Source organism: Nicotiana tabacum, chromosome 20, assembly GCF_000715075.1.
Source record: "Nicotiana tabacum cultivar K326 chromosome 20, ASM71507v2, whole genome shotgun sequence".
Taxonomy (NCBI): domain Eukaryota; kingdom Viridiplantae; phylum Streptophyta; class Magnoliopsida; order Solanales; family Solanaceae; genus Nicotiana; species Nicotiana tabacum.
In genome coordinates, this window is record NC_134099.1 from 128,360,084 (window position 1) to 128,375,148 (window position 15,065).

The window sequence follows — 15,065 nt, forward strand, 5'->3', positions numbered from 1 at the left end:
CTTGGAGAATAGGGTCAGTTGTTAGTTTCCTTAAGTTTTCATCTCTAGTTTTCTTGAGTTCAGGGGTCCCGCCTGGAGAATAGGGTCACTTTTTAGTTTTCTTAAGTTAGCAACCTTTAGCATTCCTTTAGTTCAGGATCCCGCCTACAGAATAGGGTCAATTTTTAATTTCCTTAAGTTATTAATCTTTAGTTTTCCTTGAGTTCAGGGGTCCAGGGGTCCTGCCTGGAGAATAGGGTCAGTTTTTAATTTCCTTAAGTCGTTAATCTTTAGATTTCCTTGAGTAGAGTCCCGTCTGGAGAATAGGGTTAGTTTTTAATTTCCTTAAGTCATTAATCTTTAGCTTTCCTTTAGTTCAGGGATCCCGCTTGGAGAATAGGGTCAGTTTTTAATTTCCTTAAGTCATTGATCTTTAACTTTCCATGAGTTTAGGGGTCCGCCTGGAAAATAGGGTCACATTTTGTTTCCTTAAGTTGTAGGTCTTTATCTTTCCTTGAGTTTAGGGGTCCCGCCTGGAGAATAGAGTCAGTTGTTAGCTTCCTTAAGTTTTCAATCTCTATTTTTTCTTGAGTTCAGGGGTCCCGCCTGGCGAAAGGGTCAGTTTTTAGTTTCCTTAAGTTGTTAACCTTTAGCTTTTCTCAAGTTCAGGGGTCCCGCCTGGAGAATAGGGTCAGGTTTTAGTTTACTTAAGTTGTTAACTTTTAGTTTTTTTTAAGTTCAGGGGTCCCACCTGGAGAATAAGGTCAGTTTCTAATTTTCTTAAAGTGTTAATCGTTAGCTTCCATCGAGTTCAGGGGTCCCCCTGGAGAATAGGTTCAATTTTTAATTTTCTTAAGTTGTTAATCTTTATTTTTTCTTAAGGTCAGGAGTCACGCTTGGAGAATAAGGTCAGTTTTTAGTTTCTTTAAGTGGTTATTCTTTAGTTTTGCTTAAGTTCAGGGTCCCACCTGTAGAATAAGGTCAATTTTAGTTTTCTTAAGTTGTTAATCTTTAGTTTTCCTTATATTCAGGGGTCCCACCTGGAGAATAGGGTAAGTTTTTAGTTTCCTTAAGTTGTTAGTCTTTAGCATCCTAGTCGAGTCTTTAGTTTTACTCTCATCATTGCATCCTGTATACGGTAAAAATCAGAGGGTCCGATTTTGTGAATCGGTGAGGCACCTCGTAAAGACCGCCCCCAGAAGGCTCGAAGTTCATCTCGGGGTTTGACCCCGAGGGTTCTCAATGATCGATCTCGAGGCCGTGTAAATTAGAGGCTATGATGGAATAATGGGAAGTTCCCAAGGCACGTGACTAAAGCTGACCAAGTCTATTAGTCTAGTTCAAGCTCGTACCGTGGCATTAAATGGTTGTACCAGCCTTAAATCCTTGTAATAAATGTGTCTGTACTATGTTGAGGTTCCCCCTCATATATAAAGGAGACCCTTGTCATTTTGTAACATATATGATATAACTTACAACATTCAATACAAGAAGATTCTCTGCTCTCTAACACATTCTCTCTTAATTGTATTATTTATATTTATTGCTTACATTTATTGTGTTCTATTGATTGTTCTTCACTTATTGCTCATTATTGGTCATAAAGATCCTTGATCAAAGCTCTCAATACTGTTAGCCCTTCATCGGCCATCCAAAGCTTAGAACCTAGATCGACCTCTAGGCCCCGTATAACCCGGCTCGAGGCCCCGATTCTCAGCTGCTCGGTTTGCTTAAACATACTGCTTTCGAGTTCTTATCTTATTTTCTAGTCTCACACTTAGCATCCATTTCTTAACAACTAGCATAAAAATAAATTACGTATTTTTAGAACCACAAAATCAAATATAATTGTAATTACCATTTTCAAGGTAAACAGTTTGGCGCCCACCGTGGGGCAAAAAATAATAGTGATTGTTTTCTTGCTCATTTTCTACATAACGCAAGTTATCTTTCGCGCTTTTTCTTGTCCAAGAATCTTTGATTTCAGGTCAAAATGTCTAACTCAGTGAATGCGTATGAAAACAACGGTCTTGAAGACCATGGAGAAAATGGTGTGGCTGGTCTAGGCATCTGTGTACCACCGCGAAACCCTGAGGACGCACCAGAGCCAATCCCCGTAGATGTGGTCTCACGTGATGCCCAACATGTCGATATAAGCTCTCACACTAATGGGAGCATACGCCAAGGAGACCAACAAGAAGATCAGAAAACCCCAGCTCGGGAGGAACAAGATGTTAGCCTTCATGTTATTTTTGAAATATTACAAGCACAACAGCTAGTGATTGCTCAACTGCAAAGCCACCAAAAAACTCCAAACACATTAGTACCGGAGCCGAACAGGTACCGGAAAGATCGAGTACCAACGGGTCAGCAACCAACCCCGTTATTATGAAGATGCTCGAGGACCTCACAAAGAGGATTGAATCGGGCGAAACAATGATAGAAGCTAACGATAAGAAAGTGGAGACCTACAATTCAAGGGTCGACCAAATCCCGGGCGCACCCCCGATCCTGAAGGGTGTTGATTCAAAGAAATTTGTACATAAGCCATTCCCGTCAAATGCCGCTCCAAAGCGCATACCGAAGAAATTTTGAATACCCGACCTTCCAAAGTACAACGGAACCTTGAACCCCAACGAGCACGTCATTGCTTACAGTTGTGCGGTGAAGGGCAACGACCTAAGGGACAACGAGATCAAATCTGTCCTGCTAAAAAGGTTTGGGGAAACACTCTCAAAAGGGGCCATGATGTGGTATCGCAATCTAGCTCCAAATTAAATAGACTCATTTGCCATGCTGGCAGATTCTTTCATAAAGGCACATGTCGGTGCAATCAAGGTGGCTACAAGGAAATCCGACGTCTTCAAAATCAAACAAAGAGAAAACTGTGGGAGTTCGTATCTCGCTTCCAAATGGAGCGAATGGAATTACCACCAGTCTTTGATGGCTGGGCAGTACAGGCCTTCACCCAAGGCTTGAATGAATGAAGCTCAGTGGCTTCAAAGCAGCTAAAGTAGAATTTGGTTGAATACCCCGCCTTGACTTGGTCGGATGTCCATAACCGATATCAGTCGAAGATTAGGGTCGAGGACGACCAACTAGGAACCCCCTCGGGCTTGATATATCCAAGCAGACTCCTGGCAAAGGATCCAAAGACAAACAAAGAAGGTACCAACCATACATTGAAAATCAAAGAAACGCCCCAGGACGAAACATACCCTGAAACTACCGAAGGACAGACTGAGGTCAAAATCCTCGGGGACTCATAAACAGAGCCGGATTTGACAAATACACTGGGCCGATAGAGGCACCCCGATTATCCGAGTACAACTTCAACATCAATGTTTCGGGCATCGTATCAACCATAAGTAAAATCAAAGACACCAGGTGGCCAAGGCCCGTACAATCAGATCTGTCACAGAGGAACCCTAACATGGTATGCGAATTTCATGGCACACACGGTCACATGACCGAAGATTACAGAAAGCTCCAAAAAGAAGTAGCCCGACTACTTAGCAAAGGACACCTCCGAGAGTTCCTTAGTGACCGAGCCAAAAATTAGTTCCGAGAAAGAGAGGCAAACAGGAAAAACAAAAAAAAATGAACCACAATGTGTCATCGACATGATTGTTGGGGAGTCGACATCCCCCAGGAACCCACTATCAGAAGAAAAAAAATATCCATCACCAGAGAAAAGCAAACTCGAGGTTACATACCCGAGGATGATCTCACATTCAGCGACGAGGACATCGAGACCCTGTCTCAGACTCATAATGATGCATTGGTAATTTCTTTTCTTGTGAATACGTTTCAAATTAAACGTCTACTTGTGAATATAGGTAGCTCGGCCACCATTATCAAGTCAAGGGTCGTGGAGCAGCTCGGACTGCTCGACCAGATCGTGCTCGCCTCTCTAGTCCTCAATGGATTCAATATAGCGAGCGAGACAACCAAAAGGGAAATCACCCTCTCGGTCAGCGTGACCGGAGCAACACAAAATGCCAAATTCCATGTCATTGATGGAGACATGAGGTACAACACCTTGATCGAAAGGCCATGGATACACTGCATGAGAGCAGTACCATCAACCCTTCATCAAATTATGAAGTTTCCAACAAAGGACGGAATAAAAACCGTGTACGGAGAATAGCACGCAACAAGAGAGATGTTCTTGGTGCACGACGTAGCACCGTCATCGACGCCTTCGACATCGAAGGAGCCACAAGATAATCAAACAATGAAATAGCAATCACGAGACACATTCTCAGCTATACCACAATAAAACAAGCAAAGGACAATGTCGCGTCCTCGAAGCAAACATTGGAGGCATATCGAGGCTCGAAGCTCCATCACTACTAAGGTATAACCATCTCCCTTTTTATTTACATCATACACTAACCTTTGTGCAGATGACTGATTAGAGTAGTCGAAGCGTTGTCCAGCTCAAAGACCTTAAGGTTTCAAACCATACGTTGCACTCTTTTCCTTCGATTGGGTTTTATCCCAAGAACCGACAAGGTTTTTAATGAGGAAACATCTATATGCTACCTAAGGAAAATTTCACAAGTATTCAAGGCTTCTCTTCAATCAACCTCGAACACTGGGGGCATCCCCCCGGAAGATCACCTTCTTGAAGAAGCCAAGACAAACCAAAAAGGGTCTCAGTAGGAAAATGATATATCAGGCCAAACGGTCGAATGAACCGCGTCTGCATAGAATAATCGAACCCTCGACAATGAAAACATGTATACTTGTGCCAAGTAATCAAAGAATATTTTTCCTCCATCAAAACGCTTTACGCTTCAAAGAACTCTACTATTTTTTACAAGAAATGGCTCTAGAGCCAGAAATTTCCCAAACACTCGAGGAGTGATGTCAAAAACTCGAGCCATACGACCTCCGGGTCGGAAACTTCAAACTCGTATGCCCTCATTGAGGCAAAACCAAGTTTACAAAGAATGGCTCCAGAGCCAAAAAACTTTCGACATCTTGAGGACTGTCGTCAACTGTCATCCCATCGAGCAATCAGAAACTCAAGGTCGTAAGACCCCAAGCGGGCAACCTAGCCCGAAAGACCTCCATACGGCAAGACTAGAAAATCTAAGACCTCCACGAGGCATTATTAACAATATAAGACCTCTATAAGGCAACACCAAAACTGTAAGACCTCAAGCAAGGCAGGAACCATACTTGTACCAAGTAACTTACTTGTAAGACCTCAAGCAAGGCATGAACCATACTTGTACCAAGTAACTTGTCTATAAGACCTCAAGTGAGGCATGTTAAAACTTATAAGACCTTACAAAAGGCATAATCCTGATCTTAAAGTTAAGGCTAAATATCTAAACTTATAAGACCCCTAAAAAGGCATACCCTCGATATAGACGCCGAAACTACTCTACTCGGGGACTAAAAGGCTACGACCAAACACAACGACTCCAGTCACAAGGCTCCGGCCAAACTCACGCGACTCGGGTACGCCTGACCGTCGCTATAAAATCACAAGCCTTCAATTACTTCTAAAAAACATAAAAAAGAACTGGTTAATCAGGCAACCCTCGGCATAAGAAAAAGAGCTTCAATCATATCAGCTCCAGACGATAGGCTCAAAAATAATTCTGGCCAATGAGCAAAACCTCCCTAGGTGCTCATTTATTGCTACATAACGGCTCACAATCGAGGCTCTTAGCGAGTCGTCGAAGAGTCGGGCGAGCACAAAAATTTCAAAAAGTCTTTAACGAGGGAAACAAAGCCTATATTAAGAGGTCACATTGACCCCATGCGTAAAAGCCACTATCGCCAGCCCACATTAGAGGTTGTACTGACCCAACCCATAAGAGCAACTGTCGCCAGTTCACATTAGAGGTCGTACCAACCCAACGCGTAAGAGCCACTATCGCCAGCCCACATTAGAGGTCGGTACGACCCTGCACATAAGAACCACTATCGCCAGCCCATATTAGAGGTCATACCGACCAAACGTATAAGAGCTACTATCGCCAGCCTATATTAAGAAGTCGTACCGACCCTATGCATAAGAGCCTAAGAGCCAGCTTAAAATTCAAAAACTTAAGGGTCAATGAGCTCGAGTCAAAATTCAACTCGGAGACTGAGCCCGAAACAGTTAACTAATAGCGCCTAAGGAAAATGCGTAAGAGCCTACGAGCCAGCCTAACAAGCCCCGGGGCCATAATATAAACCTATGAGTTTTTATTCAAAGGCCAATTCATCTGGCTAATCATTGACAAAATGTCAAAACTCAAGACAAAGAAAGACATACATAAGCAAATAGAAATTCATGGAAGGAGAAAACCGAAAGGTTTCTTTATATATGCACATATGAAACAATGCAAGGCTACATTTTCAAATGATCTCTAAGAACCTTGTACAAAGAATCAAAAAGAAAAATCCTAGTCTACGTCCCCCTCGGGGACTATGGCCCGTCGGCCTTTTCCTCATTATATTCGGCATCAGACAAAAGGAACTTGGCGTCGCATTTATCCACCTTGTCCTGCGCTATCTCTTCCGATAGTTCGAATCCCTTAGTATGAATCTCTTCAAGGGTTTCCCTCCGTGATTTGCACTGGGCATATTCATTGCTTCTGCTCTCTCAATTGGAAGCACCTATCAACTTATCTCGAGCATCAGCAGCGTCTTTTAAATAGGTGGCCACTTTCTTGTCAACCTTAGCCTGAATCTCTTCAGCCTCAGCCCGGGCATCCACGACCTCGGCCTTCATCTCCAAAAGCTCGGACTCGAGCCTTGCAATCCTGCTCATCCGAACCAAGCTGTTCTCACGGGCATTCCGGAGCTGCACTTCTAGCTAAAAAATCTTGGCCAAAGCATTCTTCTTGGACGCAACATGGGTATCTATCTGAGCCCTTAGCCTGTTGCACTCGTACTTGGCCTGGCCAACCTCGCCCCAAAGGCATTCCAAATCCTCTGTCTTGCTCTGCAACTGAAATATCAAAACATTAGTCTCTGAGGTTAGAAGAAGAAGCATGCATTCCCTCGGAGCAAAGTTTACCTGTTTCTCAAGATGGCTTTCGTTGTTCAGGATCCGATTCGCCTCATAACGTATGTATACCAACTCATCTCCCCTCTTATCACAAAGAAGCCTGAGGGATTTCTCCCCATCCAAGGCTTTCCTTAACTGGCTTCGCGGCGGAGCAGCTCGTACTTGATCTTGTCAAAGGCGTATGAAAAAGGATATCAATAAGAAAGTGGGAGTGCAAAACTGAAAAACTGATACAATCGGCCAAAACTCACCACGGAAAAGAGCCATTGAGCCTCCTCAAAGGTCGAACGCACACCTACCGACCTAGTTTCATCAGCCCTAGCAGAACCACTCCTAATAGGAACGTGATCGTTTGAGACCTTGCTCGAGTCAGGCGGCCCCTGGCCTCGAACACCCCTCGAAGTACCTTCGATAGGAAGAGAAGACGGTGGCAAAGAATCCTTGTCCCTCGAAGTACCTTCGATAGGAAAAGAAGACAATTGCAAAGGAGGAACCATTTTTCCAAGGCCGGAAGCTTGGGGTGTTGCAGGCTCAGTCGAGACATCTTCTCTGGGCCTCCGAGCAGGACTTGTCTCCCTATGAGCACCTTTACCCTGCGAGGGTTCCTTCCGTTTGTTATTATTCCTCAGTCATGAAGCCGACGACCCCTCCTCCTCTCCGAGGGAGCACAATCTCACCTCAAGAAAATCTCCAATGCATGTGATGACAGAGTTAGTACATACAGAGTACCCTCCAAAGAAAGAAAACCACACAGCATGTACCGTGGTGTTTTCCCTTCCATCTACCCTTGGATAGATCTCGACACTTATGCTCGTCATAGGTCAAGAAGGCTGCCATCTTCCAAGCCCAATCCGTCAGGTCGGGACCTCGTATGACATCCACGGGGTTGCTGCAAAAAGAAAAAGAAAGCATCTTTACAGAATTTGTCTCCACTATGAGCAAAAACGATAAAAACACAAGTGTACCACTTACGTGTGACATTCCATTTCTTAGGAAATGGTAGGAACTCCACGAGGATAACATCGACAGTCCTTACTCGGATGAATTGATTCATCCATCCTCGGTCCCCATCTTCTTCATCATCGAAAACGAAGGGCCTAGTGGATCGACATCACAAAGCTATCAGGCCTCGGCAATTAAATGGTCGGTATAATCTGATGAGATGGATAAGGGTGAACTTGAGCCTTGCTTTTTCTGCAAAGAACCTCATCATCAGCAGTGTCCTCTAAAACAACGGGTGAACCTATGGCAGGGTAGCCCGATATCTTCGACAGAAGTCAAGCACGACTCTATTGAGAGGACCCAACGTGAAGGAGTACGTGTATACATGTAAAAATCCCTCTGTATGAGCCGTAATGTTCTCTTTCGGAGAGGGTACCTACAATACCACCTTTTCTCTCCATCTGCGGTCTCTCCTAATTGCCTCGAGGTGTTCCTCTCCTATTGATGAAGTAAACCTTAATGCATGACCCCAATGGCCCTCGACATTGGTAGGCCTCTCTAACGAAAGGTCCCTCCTAGAGACAAAGCGTCTTGAGATTGGCTCGCCAGACACCGGTTGTGTACCACCGATTGAGCGGGAAGAAGAGGCAGAACCCTCTTCTTCTTGGTGAACGGATTTAGGCGTAGCGACCATGGCTATGATAAAACAAGAGAAGGAAAATGAAAACTCATGGGAAAACTTTGAATTAAAATGGTCGAAAGGCTGACGCAAGGAAGAAGAACTCTATAAAAAGGGATAGCGGCTCAAAATAGTGGAATTTTCAAAAAGGGAGGAAACAAGCTTATATATAGAGTGGGCGGCGACTGTCCTCCTACTCTAAAGGCCAATTAATTCTGGCTAAGCCATTATCACTTTAGAAAAAGTATACTGACGGGACCATCGCGGGCACTTCATGGCCATGCCATATAAGTGAAGCTGTCGAACAATGTTCGAGGGGACAAAGGTTCCCGTATCGATCCAGCATCGAGATGGTGCCCAATCTCGATGATCTCTGCTACCACAACTACAGGCTCTAAGGATCCATCAATATCAATCTAAGCCTCGAGGTGATGTCCGACCTCGAGGAGCTCTGTCAAATGGAATATAAGCTCTAAGGAGCTATCGACACCAATTTAGCCTCGAGATGGTGCCCGATCTTGAGGACCTTTGGTACTTCAGAACGGCCCCCAAAAGGGGGTCAACCTAGCCCCGAGATGGTGCCCGATCTCGAGGATCTCCATTACTATAACTATGAGCTCTAAGGAGCTATCCATATAAACCTAAGCCTCGAGATGGTACCCGATCTCGAGGGTCTCTACTATTACAAGTACGGGTCATTTACCCAATTCTCTTTCCCTCGGGCTACCTGAGCCCAAGCCAGTTGTCACTCGAGAGTTATTGATAAAACCTTAGGGCTATCTTTGCCTTCAGGTCAATCTAAACACTCTCTCGGTTACTTTAGCCTAGGGATCATCCGAGTCCAAGCGTATCCTCTATCTATAACGCCTCAGGACTATCTTCACTCTAAGTTCAAATCAAGTTTTTAAGGCCGCTCGAGCTCAAGAAAACTCTCACTAAGGGATTGTCTGTGAAAGTCTAAGGGCTATTTTTATTTTTAGGTGGTTAAGCAACTCCGTCCCTTGACGACTATCAACGGGGTTTAAAAGGGCTAAGTTTTGTTCTAAAAATCGAGGCCCCATTCTCACTCAATTCGAAGTCACCAGTTCCGGCGGCCTAAGTTTGTATCAAGTCAAACCAGACTTAGTCCGAGGAACGGCAAAGGGTATCGGGGAAAATCGTATTAACCAATCAAGAACCGAGGAAATTCCCACGCCCAGTCTCGGTATTTGGCCCGATCGGTAAAGTCACATGCTCATATTCTTCACAAATGCAAATAAAAGGAAATCCAGCACAAATCAAAAACAAATTGAAGAAATAATTTTTTATTAATAAACGATGATTACAAAAGCCCACTAAGGATCCTTACACATGATTACAAAAGCTCACGAAAGATCCTTACACAGAAACAAAGAAGCAAAAAATAATAGCTAAAAGTCTAATCTATTATTGGAGGTGCATCCTTGGGAGCAATTTCTGCCAGAACCATTCCCTCGGGGACCCCATCTCGACCTTCCAAACGACGTCTTCGAGAATCTACTCCGAAGTGGAAAAAGATGAAGAAGCAGAAAAGGATGAAGAAGCAGAAAAAGATGAAGAAGTGGCTGGGTGAAGCCACTTCTTGAGACATTGCACCGGTGTGGGATGAAAAATTTAGTAGATGGCACCACCTCACTCTGTGGAAAGCAAAAGGAGTGAAGCGCCACACTAGGTTGAAGTTAAGAGAGATGAGCAGAAGTTCATGGTCCACATATCCTCTAATACGGGAATAGTTTGAAGCCCCTCTCTCATTATTTCGAGCCAATAATAACAAACCAATGCAATCCCACTCAGTAAGGGAAAGCTTTGAGAAAGAGCCATGACATAACTAGCAAGAACATTGTCGTGTGACCTTACAGTCATGGGCTTTAAACATGGGAAACAGAGTTGGATGAGGATGAAGAGAAAAAAGGAGTTAAAAGTTGTTAAAGACTGAATGAAGTTTTTGGTTCAAGAAAGCTTCCAAATATAGAAAGGTGGCAGTATAACCGAGGGCGTGATCAATGCCTTTGGGAAACATATCGATAGGCGCAATCAGTGCTTTTTGGGAGATGGATCAGCGGCGATATTATCGCTTTGAGAAAATAAATCGGTGCTACATTGAATGCTTTTGGAAAGATGTACCGATGCGACGTCTTAGTTATCATAAAGGCTTACATCATAAGCATGATGTCATCACGAGAGGCTCGAGGAGATCGGCGTCAAAATTATTTTTTATCATTTTAATCTAAGAAATACATGGACGCTCTGTATACGGTAAAAATCAGAGGGTCCGATTTTGTGAATCGTTGAGTCATCTCGTAAAGACCGCCCCGGAAGGCTCGAAGTTCAGCTCGGGGTTCGACCCCGAGGGTTCTCAATGATCGACCTCGAGGCAGTGTAAATCATCGACTATGATGGACTAACGGGAAGTTACCAAAGCACGCGACTAAAGCTGACCAAGTCTATTAGGCTAGTTCAAGCCCGTAACGTGGCATTAAATAGTTGTACCAGCCTCTAATCCTTGTAATAAATGCGTCTGTACTATGTTGGGATTCCCCCTCATATATAAATGAGACCCTTGTCATTTTGTAACATATATGATATAACTTACAACATTGAATACAAGAACATTCTCTCTAATTCTATCATTTACATTTATTGCTTACATTTATTGTGTTCTATTGATTGTTCTTTACTTATTGCTCATTATTAGTCATAAAGAGCCTTGATCAAAGCTCTTAATACTGTTAGCTCTTCACTGTCCATCCACAACTTAGAACCTAGATCGACCTCGAGGCTCCGTATAACCCGGCTCGAGGCCTCGATTCTCAGCCGCTCAGTTTGCTTAAACATACTGCTTTTGAGTTCTTATCTTATTTTCTAGTCTCACACTTAGAATCCACTGCTTAACAACTACTATAAAAATAAATCACGTATTTTTAGAACCACAAAATCAAATCTAATTATAATTATCATTTTCAAGGTAAACACATCCTTCATTAATAGCATATGTGATTTATAGTTATGCTAACAACTCTCAAATCTTCCTAGTGCAAATTAGGGAAGAAAATTTTGTTCGTTTTTTTTTGTTTTGATTGCAGGCACCCACATGGAGAACGAGGGTCAATATTTCAGAAATTGGTCTCACGTCAAAGTCAAAGAAGCACCAGGAGCCTGCCTGAAGAATAGGGTCAACTGTCAATTTCCAGTTTAATTCAAAAGTACCAGAAGGTCACCTGAAGAACATGGACAACTTTCAGTTTTCAAGTTCAAGTTAAAAAAGTACCAAGAGCCCGCCTGAAAAATAGGGTCAACTTTCAGTTTTCAAGTTCAAGTTAGAGACAGCAGGATACCGCTTGAAGAATAGGGGTAACCTCCAAATTTTTTTGTTCAAATCAGAAGTAGCACGAGCCCGCCTGAAAAATAAGGTCTGCAAGCTCGAGCCTGCTACAAGTTCAAGTTTATTTCAAGTGCAAGTAGCACAATGCCCGCCTGAAGAACAGGGTCAACTTCCAGTTTTCTTCAAGTTCAAGTCAGTAGGATGCCCACCTGAAGAATAGGGTTGATATTCAGATTCATGTTGAAGATTCAACTAGAGATTCAAGGAAGATTCGAAACAAGAATTAGATAAATTCTTGTATTTTTATTTGATTTTGCTGTAATTTTTGCTTTTATTTTTTATGTAATGGCACGAACTGCTGACCGAAACCTCGAACGGTACCTCACTCGACTCTCTCCTCATCTTGTCATACTCCTTCACTCTTCCTCTTTCTGAACTACATGTGGCCTGATTCCTTTATAGCCAAGGATATGTAGGCAGCTCAGATACCAGGGCTCGGTCACAATTTTTTTTATCCATCTTTACTTCCATTTGAATAAGTGTCGGGTCAGAACTCAACTATATTGCTTACTTATTTCTTTGCTCAAAAGTACTTTGTGTTTTCAAGTAAAGAGGGACAATTGTAAGCAAGTAAATTTTGACCCGCATGATTTTTAAAAGTTTTTTTAGCATTTGTAGTATTTCTAATGTTTTTTGAGTTTATAGAATTTTATTTTCAATTTTAAAACATAAATTTTGAAAATACAAAAAAAAAAGTTTCATTATATATTTACTTAAGGTCGTTAGTATTTTGTAGTATATGTATTTTTATTTTTACTATGATTTTAACGTATTTTCTTTACTTTTATTTGAATATAATCTTTAAAAATATAAAAAAAATAGTTCCACATTGTAATTTAGATTAATGAGTGATTTTGCATTTGATAGTATATCTTGTATTATATTTTAAGGTAGAATCAAGGTTTTAAGCCATAAACTTTCAGACCTTAAAAGAAGCCCAATTTTAATGCCAATTTCGAACCAGCTCTATCCCCACCAAGCCCAATAACAGCTAAGCCAATCTCCTTTAGTCCCAATCCAACGGCCCATTACTCTTGGCCCACACAACCCCACCAAATTTTATAACACAACAAAAAACTCTAATGAGGGGACTCCCTCTTTTTTTTCTAGCAACAAGCAGCCGCACCTCCCCAAAAATGGAAAACTCTCCATCGTCTCTCTTCTCTCAAATGAGAAACAACAGCCACTCTCTCATCTCTCTTGATCGGGCCAATCAGCCGTTGCTCCAGCAACTCTCCTACAATCAGCCGCCCACCCCTCTCTAAAGTTCCCTATGATCCTCTTTTTCACTTGAGAGAACAACCAACTAGCCTCTTCTCCCTCACTCTTTCAGATTCTCCATCCCATCTTCACCCTCTTGCCTCCAGACCTACCCACCTGCCCCAAACCCGACAAAAAATTGGCGATCCCCTATGAATTTCTTATCTCCCTCACTTGAGCAAAAAACACGCACACATAGAGGAAGAAGGGAGGAACGGACATAGGGGAATTCTGAAAAAAGAAAAATAAAGACAGGGGGATTAGAAAATGGACGGGGAGCACAGCGGACAGCGAGGAAACGGTGGGAAAAACGGAAACAGAGAAACAGAGGATGACACTTTAAAAGAAATTAGGATAGAAAAATCAAGGGGAATCTGGGGTTTTTCGACGGAAATTAAGAGAATAGAAGTGAGTGTTGAGTAATTCTTCTGCAAATTTCCACCTTTCCTTTGAAGCTCGAAATACTCAAAAAAAAAAGATATTTCTGTTTCTTCACTTTTCAATTCTAAATTTTGTTCAAGGATGGACTTTGATTAGAATTTGTGTCTGAATTCGTGTTTGGTTCGAGTTTTTCAGTGCCGATTCGAGATTCCGTCTGGGTTCGTGTTTGAGAGTTCTGTAGATTTGAGTTCCAATCGTAACTATGTTCGATTCCAGTCCGGGTAACTATTAGACGTCTTCATCAATTGAAAATTCTAGTTTTAAGGTTCAACTCTTTCTCTCTTACTTTCATCTAATGGTGTTGATTTTTCATTTTAGGACATTTAGATACTAGAAATGAATTTTGAAGTTGGTTTTCAGTCTTGATTATTCTGTACTGTTGAGTTTCCTCCATTCTTTTTGACTTAATGCATGAATCCATATCTTTGTTGCGTTTTTGCGCTTGAGAAAATGCATAGGCTTAATGTCAATTAATATTAAACTATTCAAGTAACGTGCTAAATTTATCTACGTTTATCACTGCCTGCGTACTTCATTGAATGAACGTGGGTCACGGGAGTAGGAAGAGGTTAAATCCCACTAGTAATTTATTTACTTTCATGTTATAGGGTTCGGGCTTAGTCAAATACCCAAAATTAAAAGTTAAAAATATGGGCATGAATTGAATTTCTTTTATTTAGTGTCCTTTTATTTACTTTACTTTATTGTATTATTCACTAGTAGCATGTTTAGGCCGACCACACATGGACAAGCAATAATAGGACGTTTGTGCATCTTATTTCAAAGTGATAGGTCGTTCCCTTAGTTTATTCTCAGGGGAATGCCCCTCAGATTTTGTATATATTTTATCCGGGGTATGGCCCGTAGTGAATGTAATTAGAGGCCATGACGGATATCGTGGACGAAGCATAATATAGGTTAATGTAGGATTTTTAACATTTTATTTTTCTTTTCTTCTCTTTTTTTTTTTTATTTAGGTGGGGATGACCTCGAACCTCCTTTATGTTTATTTTTTCTTTTTGTGTGTATTCTTAATTAGAATATTCTTAACCAACTAGATCCAGTACGCAACCATGACTTTCACGGGACTCGAGGAATGTCTAACACCTTCTTCCCGAGTCAAGTGAACCTCATTACCTAGAACTCTGGTGCAGTCAGTTGTAGAGTCAAACGTATTTTGAAAGAAAACTATTTTTAAATGGTGACCTGACACACCGAAACTCAATTTCAGGTGGCGACTCTAAAAAATCTTTTGAAACATAATCTTTTGTCACTTTTCATAATTGAAACCTTTTTGAACTTTAAAAATAACTTTATTATTTTGAAAGAGGGTTAGTTAAGGTAAA

General features: G+C 41.9%; 1 long non-coding RNA gene across 1 annotated transcript; it reads left to right on the forward strand.

Annotated features, from left to right (window-relative positions):
- The first annotated feature begins 13,119 nt into the window (after window positions 1-13,119).
- LOC107798567 (uncharacterized) lies at window positions 13,120-14,153 on the forward strand. Its single transcript, XR_001650921.2, has 2 exons — window positions 13,120-13,686; window positions 13,855-14,153. It is a non-coding gene; the product is annotated as an uncharacterized LOC107798567 (long non-coding RNA).
- The last annotated feature ends 912 nt before the right edge of the window (window positions 14,154-15,065 follow it).